Genomic DNA, 12,023 nt, shown 5'->3' with positions numbered 1-12,023 from the left:
CTTCTCCGATATTAGCTGGCAGTAATACACATCCCCATCAGCTGAATAAAGTTGGTATTTTGCATCCAGCAGCATAAGCGGGTCCCGTAAGGCTCCGAAGCCTAGATCAGCTGCAGCAGTAAACTCCGGTGCATAACGGATGCAGACACACCTCCCTCAGAGGGGAATTTCAAACTCCAAGCAGGCATCCTCTGCAATGCCTCAGGGAAATCCTCAACAGCTGTACCACTGACTCCAACGTGATGGCGCAACCCTACACGTTTCTTCGGCTAGTACCCAAACTTCATCAGGGGTAGTTTAAGGGGTGGGCTAAAATGGTATTTATAGCCAGTAGCATGAATTCCAATTGGTGGACAGTAAAAAGCAAATTAACACCTTCTGAACGTGTACACATGCATTTTAGATCATACACATACATATTTAAATACAAATGAATTATAATTGTGCCAGTCATAGACAAAGTGTATATTAATACAAATATATATATATATATATATATATATATATATGTATATATATATATATATATATATATATATATATATATATATATGTAGCCAGGTCACCCTTTGTTGCCCTGCGACCCCCATCACCTCCGTGGCCGTGATCGATGGCGGGTGCTGCCGGAGCCAAGCGGCAGACCCGACGGCCATTCCTGAGGGTGGGGGCCGAGCAGGGAGCGCTCCGGTGCTCCGGAGGTCCCCAGCGACTCCCGTGCAGGGCGCCGCCATGTTGCGCAAGTTCGCGCATGCCGGCGGCCCTGAAGAGTTGCACATGTGCAGTGATAAGGCGCGAACGCTAGCCTACCAGGGAAGGCTCTTGGAAGGGACTACAAGTCCCATGAGCCTCAGCAGCACCCCATGTGACGCCAGGGAGCCAATAGGGCTACAGGAGCTCCCTGCTTGCAGGGAATGGGTACAATTCGCGGGGTTTTTGCAGACAGGCAGTGCAAACCAGGAAGAGCTAGGGGAAGGAGGTGAGTGCAGGGGTCTGTGACCCGCTGCATTAGGCCAGCAACCCCCCTAGGCCCCAGATAGGTCCTGAGCCACCTTATAGCTTGTGGTGCTTTAGGGACAGGCCCTAGATTAGGGAACAAATAGGAAAAAACAAAAAAGTGCGCACAAGAATACTAACTAAATAAAAAAGTGTTGATGTGATAAAAAATTAATATCAAATACACCCAACCACGTGATAAAAGTGTACAGGCATACCCCGGTTTAAGGACACTCACTTTAAGTACACTCGCGAGTAAGTACATATAGCTCAATAGGCAAACGGCAGCTCACGCATGCGCCTGTCAGCACGTCCTAAACAGCAATACCGGCTCCCTACCTGTACGAAGCTGTGCGCAAGCGGGGAGACTATAGAGCCTGTTACAAATGCGTTATTTACATCAGTTATGCACGTATATGACGATTGCAGTACAGTACATGCATCAATAAGTGGGGGAAAAGGTAGTGCTTCACTTTAAGTACATTTTCGCTTTACATACAGGCTCCGGTCCCTTTGCGTACGTTAATGCGGGGTATGCCTGTATAAGGTAAATAAATATACCAATGTAGATGAGCGTCTGCTGCTGTGATAAAAAGGCAGCCCAAGGCCCTAGGATCTAGTAACAACAAAACAAACAAAGCGCACAACACTCATCGTGAAATATGTAATTAACAGTGTTTATATATAAGGTGTTTCAAGGTTAAGCGTACATCATGGTATTAGTGTATCATGTCCACATTGGGGGATTGGGGGGAAAAAAAGGGGAGGGGGGGAGTGGGAAGGGGGAGTAGGGGGGTGGGGTAGGAGTGGACGGTGGTGGGATGGATGGTGGGTTCCCACTAACTAATCACAGAATACATAGAATATATGGATCCAGTGACTCACACGGGCTTGTGTGGTGTCTCTCCCTCAACGCTGACTGGTGTGGGTAAATACAGACTCATATACTGGAGTCTCAGATATACATTAAACTCACACGGCCTGATGTGAGTCCTTGCCCTCAGAGGGTAATGTCCTGTATGGATGGTGTCCTGTTGTTTCAGCAGAGTTGTCCCCCGATGGGTGTGGTGTGTGAGTGTCTCCTCTCCCCGTATCCCAAATGACCAAAAAGAAATGTGCAAACCAAAAGTCAAAATGAATTAAAAGGTCTTTAATGGGTTAACAGTGAAGACATGTGCATACACTATGCATACATGTTGTGGTGCTTAAAAAGTATAAAACAATATATGACACGATAACACAATGAACTAAACAGTATGTGATGTACTGAAGCAAACACAAAAAAGGACTCTCACACTAAACAAATATACAAAATCACTTGCCCAGCATCATCCGCTCAGAGCACTCCTGCACGATCTCCTCCTCCGTTTTTTGCTCCAACTGGCGCGTCCGGCAGCGGAACCGGAAAGGGGGATCTGAACCGGATGTCCTGCAGTGTGCTGGGTCCCTCTGTCAATGAGCTCCGGCAGGGAACTACGCGTTTCGCAATAAGCTTCATTTCTCTTTGTGATATTGCATAAGTTTCAATCGTAGTCTGCTTATTCCTTATTCTACTTTACAGTACAAGGGGCAGATCGGGCCGATTCTAATTATAATCTCTATTGAATTTAATGGGAAATTTTGGCTAAAAACAGCCATAGTATGCTCCTAAACGTACTAAATATTTTACCCATTTAATCTTTTTCTTGTTTCATGAAACAAAGTCAAAATAAAGCATCCTATCTATTACTAAAACTTTAACATTGTAATTATGCTATTTTTTTTAGATTTTCAATTTATTTAATTGATGTCCCTCTTGCAATCTTTCTTGTTTCTTAAGAATATTATGTCTGCTATATATGCATTATTATTTATACGAGTATATACAGCTTTGAATTGACAATTGAAACTTTGGTTCTACAAATTAAAACAGTGAGGATGATGAAAGTATACAATTTAGCTCACATATTTAATTCTTAAGAACTACTGAATTGGTTTGATTAAATCTTACCATATATATATATATATATAAATATATCATAAATGTGATAAAGCCTTCTAAAGTCTAATAAAAAATACATGTTCTATCCAAAGTAACAGATAGTGATAAATAAGGCTGTAACCAAGAAACCCCATGTTGATCATAAGTACACAGGCCATAAAGCATTTTTCTTATTTATGGGATCAACATTTCCCATTTTATTCATAGATTAGACATATGCAAACTGAGATTGAAGATAGAAATCTGTGTAATCCTTTGTTGATTGGAAGAACATACTGCTTTGTATTTATAACCAATCCAAAAAGAAAAAAAAATACAATTCAATAACCTCAATACAATACCATGTAAGTTGCAAACCAGCATTCAATTACTTTCATTAATAATCAGCATGACACAGTTTCTTGTAAATACATTGTTCGGGTTACATACTGTACATAATGGACAAGATAATTTATATCAGTATTAATAGTACTGTATAAAAATTGAATACATATGTATAGCCATGCATAATAATGGTATATTACTTTCCTCTCTGTTGGCAATAAGTCCTGATAAGTACGGGTATGCCAGCCGTAGTTATGGAGCTTTTCCCTCACACCATGGTGAGGTGCCCTATGTATGGAGGGGAGTGGCTGTATGCTCTGAGTCTCTGGATAGTGACATCAGGGATGCGCCTGCCTCCTGAAGTATATAAGGCACAACACAGTTAGTGTTAGTGTGTTCCAGCAGCTTTGGGAAGTTGTTGGGAAGTTGTATTGCCTGCATAAGGGATTGTAGGAACACTTTGTGACCCTAGTGAAGTAACTAGCGGTCCAAGTTGACCAATCAGCCTGTCTAAGCCACTCTGTGTCCAGGGACCTGGCACAGAGAGGATCTCCCTAGGAGAAGAGGGAATCCCACTTCAATTTGGGAGGGCGTACCTGGCGAAGGGACAGCACGGAGAGATGTGCGGCTAGAGGCGGCAGCTGCATGGGGCAGTCTGCTACATCACCGTCTACAATAAAGATGACCTTGTTAACGATACCCCCACTGTGTGAGTGTGAAGTTACTTAGCAGTGGATGGCACCACCAAGAAGGAGTTCCTCACCAGGACCATCTCCCTGCGGAAGCACAGATCCTGATGAGGTGGAGGCGCTGCACATGATGTAAGTTGAACTCGCACCCACTACCTCAGCTACCTGTCCTGCTGATGACATCCCCTAATACCATCAAGCGGGAGACTCAGGAGTCCTGTTGCCTACAGGTGCACCACCAAACACTACCACGTAATGGGGTTGGTAATTAGAGTACCCGGGCCAATGTGAGATTGGGGGGGGGGGGAAACCCGTTACATATGTATAGAACACAATAGGAATATGTACAGATGTAGCGAATTGCATTGCACTCACTGGTGCATAAACAGATGAAATGTTGGGTTAGCTCCACCCACTAATGCACATGATTCAACGACTGCTTCTTCTGCTGGCGCATTGTGTGTGTCCCACTGCATTGCATAAGGGGGAGTAAAAACATCTACTAACTACATACAGTATATACATTTTAATTGGTATAAAAAAACTTTTTGCTACGTCAAAATATAGCATTTTGTTTTTCTTGTACAGTATGACCGTTAATGTGGGAATTTTTCTTAAAGGACTTTTGTAAACACTGCCTTTGTGCAGTTTCTGAAATTGTTGCCATATCATATTTTGTTTTCCTTCTTCATTAGAATCTTCTTATCTTACCTCAATTACTCAGTTGTAATATAATTTCCTGGGTGGCTATACCAATTAAACACTATGGGCCTCATGCAGTAAGCGTTGATAAGGGAAATATGGCCATGTTATAGCCAAAATTGGGTTTGAGATTCAGTAAGCGCCGATAAGTGCTTCATATCGCCAGGTTTCGGAGCCGATAATTTGGTTATGGCCAGTCGCCTGCCGATAAGCCTGTTTTCGACACTGATCGCCACTTTTTTAAATCGGCTGGATTCAACAAAAAAAAACAGCTTATCGGGGCTGATCGGCACTACGAAATTGAGATGTTATGGCCGATTTCTCCCGCCAACTAAAGTTGGCAGTTTGGACGGGAGAACGATCGCTAAGGCTGCCGGAACGGCACTTAGAAAAAAAACATCTTCTGTACATCAATGGAAGTCAATGGAGCGGGGACGTATAACAGTATAGTACTGTTTACGTTTCATTGCTCACAATACAAACGTCATTTGCATTACAGTGTGGGGGCATTCCCTGCATTGTGTCACAGCTGATGTGTCTTATTTGCATAACATTCGACTTTTACATGTTTTCAGCATTTGCGGGTCACATTACTCATCATGTGATGATGTGGCAAGGGAAAATACTATACTACACTCTTAAAGGAGAACCTCACATCATATCACACATTTTACTCAACTCAGCGACAATTATTTACATGATGTCACACATGTCACACATGTCACTCATACACAGTATATTCATCTTCCTTTACATTACACAATGCTTGTAATGTGACACGCATCTTTAAACGTTCATGTACATCTGTCTTCTCATGTTTACATATACTTTTGGGTCCTCCCTATTTTCATGACGTCACTTATTGGACGCTCAATCACATTGCATGTTTACATTGTAACCGTTGCATTACAAGCACTTCAACCTAACTTATACACACATGTACAGTAATTCATCATTGGGACACCTTGTAAACTCATTCTATACCAACTATCCTCCTTACACAAATGCATGCATATGCACACGACTATTCATTGTTGCCAACATGTCACAATAACATGGATAATTACACATGTTACACAAAACTTTTCCCACGTCAATCTCAGCCTTTTTGTCTCATTACATGACTGACTCTTGCGTTCACAAGTGTTACATGCATTGCACATGCAACTATTTATTTGCAAGCAATCTTTGTACAAAGCTTCACGTCACATCATTGCCAAATATCATCATTCCCTGCAGAATACACACAACAAATACTTAGAACAACAAGTGCACACAGCTTGCCACAGAAGTACTTTATTATGTTAATGTAACACCTTGCATTTTACTATGTCACCTGACATCATCACATACCTATTTAAAGGACGCACATTACCTGCTCATTCACAGCTACTCATTTCAAAATGTTGAGATTGTTTAGGAGACGGAGGAACATTCTTTTCTATGACATGCTTGATGATGAAGACAATCATATAGGGCAAGGGAGGGACACACCGAGGGACAGTGACAGTGACGCGGATACGACAGGGACAGGGAGAGGGACAGGCCGAGGGACAGGTAGAGGGACAGGAGATCAGAGGAGAAGACAGAGGAGACAACTTGTGCCTCGTCCGCGTCTGTACAGGGAGAGAACCCTGTTAGATGGGATGAGTGAGGAGGAGATTGTAAGTCGCTATCGTTTGAGTTCAGCAGCAATCTTAGCTCTTTATGAGGAGATAAGGGGGGATTTAGATTTTTTCACAGCCAGAGGTCGTGCAGTCCCTGGGCTTGTTAAAATGCTGTGCTCATTACATTATCTTGCTTCCGCGTCATACCAGACAACTGTGGGCATAGTGGGCGGGGTCTCGCAATCTACATTCTCGCGGGCCTTGACCCAGTTTCTCTATGCACTCAATAGACGCGCTAGGAATTATATTCATTTTCCTACAGAGGCGACAGAGTGGCTGGAAGTCAGGACTGGCTTTTATAATATAGCAGGGATACCATGTGTGCTGGGTGCAATCGATTGCACACATGTTGCTTTGATTGCACCTAGTCAGAGTGAGCATGTGTACCGCAATCGGAAGCACTACCATTCACTCAATGTACAGGTGGTATGTGATGCCACGATGAGGATAATGCATGTGGTACCCAAGTTCCCTGGTTCCAGTCACGATTCCTCTATCCTGAGGAACTCTTCAGTCTTCCATGCGTTCGAAGAGGGACATTTTGAACCTGGTTGGCTGCTGGGTGAGTACATATTTACATGTTCTAACACAAAACACATGTTGATTTAGGAATGTTGGCATTGTACAATTTGATCACTAATGTCAGCTTATGTGTGCTCCATTCATTATAGGTGACTCAGGATACGGAATTAGGCCGTGGCTCTTGACTCCGGTGCTAAACCCTCAAACTGAAGCAGAGGACAGGTACAATGCAGCCCATATATCTACAAGATCTGTTATAGAGAGGACATTTGGCCTACTCAAGACCAGGTTTAGGTGTCTGGACAGAACTGGTGGGGCTCTTCTATACAAGCCTCAAAAAGTGTCTGATATTATCCTTGCCTGTTGCATTTTGCACAATGTTGCACTCAGGCACAATGTACAGTCAGACCTAGCGGAGGCTTTGGTAGACGAGCATCCCACCCATGTAGCTGCTGAAAATGAACAAACAGCCAGTGGTGGCCAGACACGACAGAATCTCATCAATTCATTTTTTTCTTGTAAGTACAAACAGATATGTTCCAAGTTCTACTTTTATAGTTACATTATGTTATCTTAACAAGAATGTTTTTTTATATACCCTTCTGGTAGGACACAGATGAATATGGGTTGCACACCTTTCTTTTCTCTGCTGTGTGCACAAAGGGATGTGGCACCGGTATGTTATTGTTGCACAGGTTATAGAATCCCTCTTCAATTGTACTTTAGTTGTGTGTATGTGAATACAACTTGGGTAACAAAGCAATAATATTTTAGCATTGTGTTATTCCTTATGCTAAGACAAAACACATATTATGCCCATAATCATTCATGCTTCTAGTATGCTTACATACAATGTTATTGGTGCAGTGTAACATGTACATCCATATGATGTGTACACCAGGCTGATTTACATTTTGAATGTCATGAAATATACATGGTGTTGTACATTTAACACCAAATACACACTTTGCTGTGTTGTTTACGGTACTGAAGATGGCATGTCAATGTTTGCAATTTATATATTGTTCCTTTGCATTATAGGTATATCTCCAGTATGACTGATCATGGTATGTATATTTGCTGACATCTCTCATAAGATGTGGCTACCTCAATCTTCCTATAATTATTGGAACTAAAAACCCAACATATTGGTTTAAACACAAATGTTACATATATGTACTTTCTGTATCATGTATATGCATTTAGCTACTCTTGAGCTTTCATGTGCATTGTATTACAAAATGATTACTCACATTTCATCACATTTTATGTATGTTTCCTTATAATTTCCATTAATGTAATATAGAGGTGGTTGGAGAAAAGGGGATAACTGTACTTATTTGTTTACTTACGGGAGCACATTCATCACTAGCATAGACACACTTTTTAAGACAACTGTTTGTGTCTCTATCAATTGGTGTAGGATCCATGTATAACACCGACAAATGATAACACCAGCTTTATTATGGTAGCTTATATCATCATATTGACTATACTATGTATTTCTAAACGATTAATAAACACAGTAAACTATAGTTAGTTAGGTTAATGAAATATACACAGAAACGTACTTCATAACATGATGGTGATGTCATATTCAGAACATCATGCATTGGAGGGGACCATAACATCTGGCCAGTAACATTATTTGCTACAGTCCCAAACCATTTTATCTACATACCCATGTAACAAGAGATTTTAAAAATAAATGGCTACTTGGTTGTAAGTGTCCTTTACATTGGGAGAAGGAGTGGCTCACTGAGTAAAGACACACACTGGCACATAGTTTGAAGCAGGAGAGTCTGGTTCAATTCCCGGTGTGGGCTCCTTGTGACCTTGGCCAAGTCACTTTATCTCCCTGTGCCTCATGCGGCAAAAAAACATTTGTACGTTCCACGGGCCAGGGACCTCAGGCTGAAACATGTGTCTGTAAATCGCTGCGTACAACTAGCAGCCCTATACATGAACATGCTCATATTATTATTATTATTGTTACATAGTTTCGACAGTCATACGTTCCATTACATATTAGAATACACAAATGTGTTAGCAGAGTGGGAATGGTTGTTATATATAAAACACACCATGTCATAAAATGTTAGTAGTCATTAAAGAACACTCAATAAAAATTCATGAGGCACTCTTTTGCAACATCATTATGTTAATTAAGTGCTTATGCAATATAGGCATAAGGGTATCACATTTTTAATTGTTTGTTAATAAGCGCTGCAAGCAATATAAAATTAGTTCCATATGTAGTATAGTAGTCGGTGGCTCCTCCTCACAATCATCTCATATAAAGGTAGACTCTTCTGAAATCATACATTGATCCGATTGTATCTTCCCCGACATCTCTGAAATACAGCAAACACATGATGGTCAAAGATGGCACCTTACTAGATATGCATCCGTGACAACGCGTTACGCAGCTCTATATGATTGTGTAGATACACACGTCACTCACTTATATGTTAGAAGTAAAACTGTTCATCAGTATGTAATGTTTCTTTAAATTTGTAGCAGGCATAACTATGTATAAGAAGTGAACGTTGCCTGTATACTGAAAGATGTGCGCGCACATCTTTGTTTGCGTACGCACTTCACGCTTGGCTCCACTAACTGTTAGCGCATGCGCAAAACAAAGCGTACGTTGTGCGTTCAATACATGTTGAAAATACCAGTAAACATAACATCTTTATTTCAAATACAATGAAGACGAAACTACATTCGTTCTAAACGAGTACATCTGTATTCTTTTTAAACAGACGTGTTTGAACAGAAAGCACGGCCGATAACACAATGCGCAAATGCAATACGTGTGACGTCATGTTAAGCCAGCGTGAAACGCACGCTAACACTCCTCCCACTCAATTAACATTCGGCTAACGCCCAGGGTACGCCTACAAACACTGAGCCGCACGCATCACACACTGCAGTTACCGTTACTATAACAAAACATGACAGCCAATAGGCTTTGAGGCGCGCACGTCGCTTGGGGGCGGGACTTACATCACTAATCCTTTTTAAGGACGCCTTGGCCCATGACAAGGGTCCCACGTCATACGTGGTGGACCCGGTTTTCAATGTTGTAGATGTTGCATGATAACAAAACAGGTATGTGTTAGAGTAATGGTAAAATGTTGCTAATATGTTTAAAGGGATAGGAAAGTACGTATATTTATTCCGTCAGCAATGTGTACTACTCTTTCAGGTCCTACTATATTGTATTAGGAAACAATTTGTTTGTGATCGCTACATGTTATGCAGTCTGCAATGTTACGCTGTATCCACGCATTGAAAGTGAAAATGGTGGTTACAAAAAAAAAAAAAATTTAAACGCAGAGTCAACGCATAACGATTGTTATATTTACCATTCTTCTAGAATTAACTCTTCGCCTGGCTGCAACTGGTCGCTCCAGAAATGCAAGCCATTTTCATCCACGCTTAACCCAACCGCTGAATCCAGTATGGCACATATCTCCTCCAGGATGCGCTCATAGGAATCGCCACTGCTTTCTTCAAATAATTGGTCGGGAGGTAGGTTCATTTCTTCCGGTTCCCATTCCAATGCAATTTCAGCTGAAAGGCTTGGTACATAATCATAGTACTTTTGTTCTTGTACAATGTGGGTTTCAGGAATGGAGGCTGCAGATATTGCAGCACGTATCGATTCAAACGGATCAGTAGTAGCGGATACATTGCTATTGCCATTAGGAATAAATATGCCTTTCACGACAATATAAGTGCCGTCTTTCAGGATAAATTGTTTTTCCGGGGCAATCTTCCAGAAACCATAGGTGTGTTGTAGCTTATCCTGGTCACGTTCAAAAAAGTCATTACTTGATAAAGTGAATCTTATTGAGGAATTAAAATTCCGTGCATGCTTACGGTCTTGGTAATAAGGATATTTTGCTCGAATGAAATCATCGATTTGGCGTGTGCTTGCTTTCTGTCCGCGACTGTTCAAGATGGCTTCACAGATCATGTACTTATACCCTAAAAGGGGATTAATATTGTTAACGAATTCATCAGCCATGTCTGAGTAGCACAAAAGCTGTGTGCAGGTCTGTGTTATTTGCTCATCAAAATGAATGTGCTGAATGGCTAACAAACTCCTGTTTTTCCTTGTCAAGGTCAACAAAAGTAACTACTTTGACTCCTTATTTCAAACGCCAATTGGATTTGTTTGTCTAATTGGGTTAACAGTTGTGGTTCGTGATATGGGACTGTGGGAGAAACATTTCTCCTTCTTTTATCTCGTTTGTGAAAAACATCCCTAGACTGTGAATGCGTTCACATAGTGTTTTTTTGAAAACTAACAAAGACCAGTGTGTGAAAATATTTCTTAGCCAGGCATATCAGTAAAAACACACCTGCAAAAAGAAATGTTTTTTCCCCGCTTACATTTCTGTGTGTATGTGAAAGTCTGGTTAACTCCCTGTCTGCATGAGTTTAAATACGTGTGTATATATATATATATATATATATATATATATATATATATATATATATATATATATAATATATCTCTTATAAAAATATATATATATTTATATATAATATTTTATTTTTTTTTATATTGCAGGAGTACACACAACATTGATGGCATTAAGTATACCTTGTATGAAACCTATTTAAATGGTGAGAAACATGATTGAATGAAGTAATAAACATTTGTTTAAGCACAATACTGTTAGAGTCTCATACTTAGGATATTTCTCAAACATTAGGCCTGTATTATTAAAATAGTGTGCTTTCACAAGGAAGCATGAAGTGTATTAGTTTGTGTATACCAGTTTATATAGTACTATATATATATATATATATATATATATATATATATATATATATATATATATATATATATATATATATATATATATATATATATATACACACTCACACACTCACACTCACACTCACTCAGTGTGTGTGTGTGTGTGTGTGTGTGTGTATATATATTATTATACATTCTGAGATGTTATAGAAACGAACACACAACTGATTAAAGGACAAAATTACAATGGCCAAGCAAGGCAAAGGTAAGTAATAATTTACACATAATCCTGCTGTACACGTACAAGAAAGATGTTTGCACTTACTTAGGTGTTTTAATAATTGCATGTGACTAATATGCATATGCAA

At 40.3% G+C, this 12,023-nt stretch overlaps 1 protein-coding gene across 1 annotated transcript in view; it reads right to left on the bottom strand.

Moving 5' to 3' along the window:
- The window catches only part of SNTG2 (syntrophin gamma 2), a 503,218-nt gene that overhangs the window by 335,225 nt on the left and 155,970 nt on the right, over positions 1-12,023 (bottom strand). The window lies entirely within an intron of this gene.

Source organism: Ascaphus truei, chromosome 4 (genome assembly GCF_040206685.1).
Source record: "Ascaphus truei isolate aAscTru1 chromosome 4, aAscTru1.hap1, whole genome shotgun sequence".
Taxonomy (NCBI): Eukaryota; Metazoa; Chordata; class Amphibia; order Anura; family Ascaphidae; genus Ascaphus; species Ascaphus truei.
This window is presented reverse-complemented; position numbering and strand designations above follow the sequence as displayed.